Source organism: Lathyrus oleraceus, chromosome 7 (genome assembly GCF_024323335.1).
Source record: "Lathyrus oleraceus cultivar Zhongwan6 chromosome 7, CAAS_Psat_ZW6_1.0, whole genome shotgun sequence".
NCBI lineage: Eukaryota > Viridiplantae > Streptophyta > Magnoliopsida > Fabales > Fabaceae > Lathyrus > Lathyrus oleraceus.
The window spans coordinates 286,628,370-286,635,671 of record NC_066585.1 but is presented as its reverse complement, the minus strand read 5'-3'; positions in this window follow the sequence as shown (position 1 = coordinate 286,635,671).

Genomic DNA, 7,302 nt, shown 5'->3' with positions numbered 1-7,302 from the left:
GTGTGGTTCCGACTAAGTATCATCTGGGCGAATACCCAGGACACCTTCATATTGGAATAGAACACGTTCGCGTGGAGGATCCCATTCTTGAAGGTGTTCACAGAAAAACACGATTTTTTTCCTTTTGTTATTCTAACTGTATTATCATGTATCTCTTACATTCGTTTTTTAATCTCCTTTCTTTCCTTAGCCGTGAAGATCCCTGCTAAGAAAACTGCTGTCGAAGCGTCGCCCAGTGCTGCTCATAAGCCTTCGACAAAGGTACAAAACTTTTTCTCTTCTTATTTATTCTATTCCCTTTTTCAAAACTAACTGGCTTTGGTCTGCATGACTAGGTAAGTCGAAAACCCCAACAATCCAAAAGAGAAAGAGTGAAGAGGAGAGAGAAGAGGATAAAGTCCCTAATGAAGAGTTTGGTGACGAATCTCCAGAGTTAATCCCTCCCCCTCAGAAGAAGAAGAAACTCACGAAGGTCTCTTCCCAAAGATCCATCGTTAAACCAACTAGGAAGGATTCTGCCAGTACTCCTCCTGCTAAGCCTCAGTCGAAAGACACGGAGAGTGGGAAATCCAACTTTAATACTGAGATTCCTGAGGTAATTTTTATTTCGACATCATATATTCACCTTTCCTGCATCTTTTCTTCTAAGTCTTAGAATTATTTTCAGGAACAAGTGGCTGTCGAAAGAACGCCTGAGAAAATTCTGGAGAAAACAGCCCCAGAAGAAGATATCCCCACTAGTGATCATGACATGCAAACTGTAGCAGAATTCGACACTACAGTGGGTGAAGCTTCTGAAGATGAATCTCCTCCTCATCCAGGATTAAATGCTTCACCTCAGGGTGATGACATTGACATGGAGGTTGGGGTCGAAGATGATCCTGAAGACGAAGCTGCCAGAGATGGGGACAACTAGTCGAAACAAACAGAGGCTGAGCATACTTCGGAGCGAAACACTCCACCTGCTCCTGACCAGACCCAAGGGAGTGGCAAATCAACTGGTTCGACTAGTTTCTCTCGCGAGGAGCTTGAAAATCTCAAAGTGCAAAGACCTTTGGAGTATCTGAAGGCCATGCTTAGCACCCGTTTTAATTTCCAGGATTCTTCGCAGAGTAGTTCGACCACTTCTGGGGCAACTTCTGAAGCACCATCACTTGGAAACATCTTGACCAAAATTAAAATGAAAATCCTTGATGTCGATTTGTTTAAAGTCTTGGAAGAGAATTCCCTTGCTCACCTTGACCTTAAGAAAATTTTGAAGCAAGTGAATGTCCTGGAAGCTTCTGCTGAGATTGGAAGTTTTGTGATGGAGCTGATGACTCTCATTGATTTGGCCACTGCAGATCTTCATCGTCAAAGAGATCTCACCAATCAAATCTCCTCCAAGTCTGAAACTCAAACTGCTGAATAGGATGCCGTTTCGACTTCGACTGACAAGGTTTCAAAATTGCAAAAGCTTTTTGAAACTTATGTCAAAGAAGCTGCTGCTTGTGATGACAATATCCAAAAATGGAAAAAACAGATAGCAGCACTCCAAGAAAAAATCTCTCAAGAGGAAAAACATAAGGCATCCATACAGCAACCCAAGCAGAGCGAGATTGACGAAGAATTGGGAGTGGGTATTCGACATGCTGAGAAGGCCCAGCAACTTGGTCAAGAGATTGAGACTCTTTCCACTCACAAAAGTCTTTGTGATCACCGACTCCAATTTCAGAGGCAGAAATTCGCCACTTTGAAGGAAACATTTGCCAATATTAATTTGTAGTTGAATTGATTTAACAATTCTCAGCCGTTTAAGGCTTTTGTAATGACTTTAATGCCATTTTTATTTGGCAAATTTTATCATAATCATGTTTGCAATTATTCCATTATTATTCTTACTTCCTGCAATATTGGCTTGTATTTTTTCAAATACTTGCCATTTATCTTTAGGATTCTCTCATCCTTCCCTATTTCTTCAATCTCATACGCGCCATTTGAAAATATTTTCAAAATTTGGAAAGGTCCTTCCCACTTAGGAGACCATTTTCCCATTAACTTATCTTTTCGATCCATAGGAAGGATTACTTTCCAGACGAGATCACCCATTAAGAAGGTCTTGAATTTTACTTTCTTGTTGTAAAACCTTTCGACTCTCTCCTTTTGTCTTCTTATTAAATCTAGCGCGTGCAGTCTTTCTTCGTCCAAATCTACCAGTTCATCCATCATCATACTCCAATATATATCCGATGGGATTTCATGATGCCTTTGCACTCTAACTGGCTGCAAATATATTTCGACTGGTAAAACTGCATCATGTCCGTAAGTCAACTTAAATGGGGTCGAATTCGTTGCTTCTTTAGGAGACGTTCGACAAGCCCACAAGACTTGATCTAGAGTCTTATGCCAATTTCTAGGTTTTTTCCCTACATGCCTCTTGATCAAATTTATTACTACCTTGTTGGTTGCTTCGACCTGCCCATTGGCTTGAGCATAGTAAGGTGTCGAAGTAAGGAGTTTAAAACCTGTTTCTTGTGCAAATTTCTGCATGTTTTTACCAGTGAACACAGATCCTTGGTCTGTTGTTATTGTTTCAGGTATCCCAAATCTGTAAATTATGTATTTTTGGATAAAGTCTATGACTGCTTCTTGATCCATATTTACCAGTGGTATAGCTTCAATCCATTTAGTGAAATAGTCTATCCCAACCAAAATGTACCTTTGTCCTTTTGAAGAGGCTGGTCGAATTTCCCCAATCAAGTCTAAAGCCCATCCTCTAAATGGCCGAGGCTTTATAATTGAATGCAGCTCACTTGCAGGGACATGAGGTATGCCTGCATGTACTTGACACTCCTGACATCCTTTTGCAAATTCGACACAATCCTTCAGCATTGTTGGCCAATACATTCCTTGTCGAAATAATAACCACTTCATTTTGTGACCTGCTTGGTGTGCGCCACACGCTCCACTGTGTACATTCGACAAGGCTATGTAGGCTTCGTCTTCACCTAAGCATTTCAACAAGACTCCTTCTGCAGTCTTTTTGAACAATTCATTTCCCAAAAGTACATAACTCAAAGCTCTGTATTTTATCTTTCTTTCTACTTTCTGATTTGGGTCTTGTAGATAATCCTTGATAGGCTTTCTCCAGTCTGTAATTCCTGAATCATCTATGTTGAATATCTCAAAGTTTTCTTCGTCACCGTATCCTAATCTTATTGACTCCAGATCTGATGGGGACAACTTGGTGGATACGACTCTTCCTCTGATTTCAATAGCTTCTTCTAATTTTCCCTTCGACACCTTGTATCCAGATGCTAGTTGAGCAAGATCGTTCGCCTCTTGGTTCTCCAGCCTCGGAATGTGCCTGAATACCACATTGTCGAATTCTTTGAGAAGTATATTGGCTATTACAAAGTACATGATTAAATTTTCTTTCACGCATTTATACTCTTTCGTCAACTGCTTGATCACCAGTTCGGAATCACCCATTATTTCGACTCTCGTTGCCCCCAATTTCAACAAGATTTCAAGTCCAGCGATCAAAGCTTCATATTCTGCTTCATTATTTGAACACAGACTTTCAAATTTGTACTTGAATTTTGTTGGAATTTTGTCAGGAGAAATAATCAACATTCCTACGCCAGTTCCGTTCTTATGACTAGAACCGTCGAAATACAGTTCCCAAGGTTCTAATTCGACATATTCCACACCTTCATCTATATAGTGGTCGGCTATGAAATCAGCGACCACTTGTCCTTTCACAACTTTTAAAGGCAGATATTTCAAGGAGTATTCTGTTAATGCTAAAGCCCATTTTCCAATTCGACTATGTAAAATAGATTTAGATAACATATACTTTATTACGTCGAAATGGGAGGAAATATATACATCAACAGGTTTTATATAATGCTTCAGTTTCATACAAGAGAAGTATACACATAGACATAGCTTTTCTATAATACTATATCTAGTTTCAGCATCATTCAGAACTCTACTGAGATAATAAATGGCTCTTTCGACGCCACTCTCATCTTCTTGACACAACATATTTCCTAATGTTTTGTCTGATGCCGAAATGTACAACCTCATACTTCTTTTTCTGCAAGGAGACATCAGGATTGGGGGACTAGCCAGGTATTCCTTGATTTTGTCGAAAGCCGCTTGCTGTTCTTGACCCCATGCAAAGTCTTCCTTCTTTAGTCGAAGTAGTGGAGAGAAAGCTTGCGTCTTCCCACTGAGATTGGAGATGAATCTTCTGAGAAAGTTGATTTTCCCTAGCAGAGACTGCAACCCCTTTTTGGTTGATGGCGCTTTCGCCTCCATTATGGCTTTGGCTTTGTTTTCATTTATTTCGATCCCCTTCTTGTGGACCACAAAACCTAAGAAATCACCCGCCTGCACACCAAAAGCACATTTAAGTGGGTTCATTTTCAAACCAAACTTCCTCATCCTTTCAAAGGACTGTCGAAGATGGTCTATATGACTTTTCCCTGAAACGGACTTGATTACTATATCGTCAATATACACTTGCATGAAAGTTTTGATAAAGTCATGAAAGATGGAATTCATAGCACGTTGGTAAGTTGCTCCAGCGTTCTTTAAACCAAAAGGCATTACTACCCATTCGTACGTTCCTATTGCTCCAGGACAACGGAACGCCGTTTTAGGAACATCTTCCTCATCGATAAAAATTTGATTATAGTCAGAGTATCCGTCTAACATACTTAAGTACTCATGGCCAGCTGCAGAATCTATAAGCATTTCTGCCACTGCCATAGGATATTCATCTTTCGGGGTAGCCGAGTTTAAGTCTCGAAAATCAATGCATACCCTAAGTTTGCCATTTTTCTTAATTACTGGGACAATATTTGCAATCCATTCGACATACCTGGTTGTGCGGATGAACTTGCATTTTAGAAGTCTTTCGACCTCTTCTTTTATTTTCGACAGAATCTCTGGCGCGAAGCATCTTGGAATCTGCTTCACTGGCTTCTTTCCTTCTATTATTGGTAATTGCAATTCGACCAAACCTCTGTCTAGACCAGGCATCTCATCATAATCCCATGCGAAGCAGTCTTTGAATTCTTTCAGCAACCAGACTATTTCGACTTTGAACTGGGGGTCTATTTTTGCGCTTATGTATGTTGGTCTATGTTCTGACCCCACTCCTAAGTTTATTTCTTCTAACGGATCCTGCGCCACCATCTTCTCGTTAGTTAACCCTGGATCTTTTTCGAACCCTAGGGGCTCGTCGTCATAAATGGCGTCAAGCTTTTGGTGTTGCCATTCGCCCATTTGGTTGTTATCATGATCTTTCGCAACGTCTTCTTGGGGACATTGTTTGTTGGAGTTTTCTTGGTTGGCTTCGATAGCCATGTATTTTACTTCAGCCTCAAGGGCCTCTTTGAGTTTGTTTTCGGCTATGTAAGCCGTAATCTTTTCGATCGCTGATTGTTTACTCGTCATCGTCAAATTCGCTTCCCCATCCCGTTGGCGCTATATGAGTAGTTCCCCACATGTAAGTTTCGCCAATTACTTCTTTATCCCACTGGAAACCATGTGTAGGATGAAGGTACATGGAGCAGTAGGCATTGTCTGTCGCCTTTAAGTCGAATTCGGCTGGGCTGCAAGAAGGTATGTGAGCCAGGTTCTTGTCGAAGCTTTGGCTATTGACATTGTTTACTTCTGTCATGAAGTAGCTTTGATCAGCCTCGATGTTTTCGACGATCCCGTCTGGCCTCCATATGGCTATTCGCTGATGCATTGAAGAGGGTACAACTCCTACGCCATGAATCCACTCCCTTCCAAGCAGTAGGTTGTAGTTGGCCTTTGAAGCGATGACTATGAACATTGTTGGCCTTGTTATGGTTCCAACAGTTAAGTTTACTTGGATGACGCCCATAGTTGTTCCTACCTTTCCTTCATAATTCGACAGCACCATGTTGTGAGGTTTTGCGTCTGAATCGTCTTTTCCAATCTTCTTCAGCATGTAATGGGGCATCAAATTCACTACTGCTCCCCCATCCACCAGTATCTTATTCACACCGATATTCTCCACCTTTCCTTTTATGAACAAAGGTTTCAAATGCGCTTTCATGGAGTCGTCTGGTCTTTCGAAGAAAGCATTCTGCTCTTCGACGCACCCGTTATTCATCACGTAGTAACAGACGGGCCTGTGTGCCATTGTTTCTTCTTCCATCTCGTCTTCTTCGTCTTCGACCTCCATGACTCTATCATAGTCTCTAGGGAGAACAGAGACCACGTTGCAGATCACGTTGAAGGATGATTCTGAGTCAGAGTTGAAACTGTCAGTTACTTCGTCATCTTCCTGCATCTTCGCCTTCGACGCCACTGGTTCGACAGCGCTGCCAGGATTGATCTGGGGGGGAGTCTCTTTTTTGCTCCTTGTCTGACGATTGTTGCTAGATTCTGCTTCGTCTTTTCCATTCATGTTCTTTTTTGCCACCTCTATTTCTGCCCTCTTCTGCCTCTGGAACCTCCTCCATTGGGATCTGGACATGGGGTTTTTGCCTTTGTAATTCTCTGAAGGATATGGTCTTGGCTTGTGTTTTTCCATTTCCTTATTGCCTTCCATCGACGCGCCTATCTGAACCTCAAACTTTCCCCATTTCTTTTGCCCCTGGGCATCTCTAATGGGTTGAAGCCATTTGTCGTCCGTTGCTTTGTCAGATGGTCTATAGGTGTTCTGGCGTCTTTCTCCGTGCCTCCACTGGTGGTGATCACTTCTCCTTGGGTCATATCTCACTGTTCCCCAATTTTCTTTCCTCTTGGCCTTATCCACTGCTTCCAGGTTGGTTGCTGCCTTCCTGTCGAAGATTGCACTGCAGCGTGGGCATAACATCACTTCGGTTTTCATCCTTTGGCACCTCTTGATGAATTCTGTTAAGTTTTCGTCCTCTTTTGGATACGCCAACCTTTGGTACTCTTTTCGACGATGATCTTCGCCCACTTCGGCCTGGTCCTTCTGAGATATTTCCACCATATTTACCCCAACATTTCGTTCGTCGACAATGCTTAATTCGTTCATCTTTCTAATGAGTCTCTCTTCTTTGCCTTCGACGCCTTTTGGTGTTTGGTCGAACTCTTTCTCTGGGCAGCAGCACCAAGATATGGTCCTGGGACCATGTTTGCAACAGCATTCGTTCCAATTTCTTCTGGGGTCTTCCATTGTCCTACGCAGAATCCCACTGACCACGGGCTTCGAAGGACCGTTAGCGGCTTCCGCTTTGATTTTTGTGACTTCTTTACTGAAAGGCCCCATAGTGTTGACGCGGTTGGCGACATCACCTTTTTTCATTC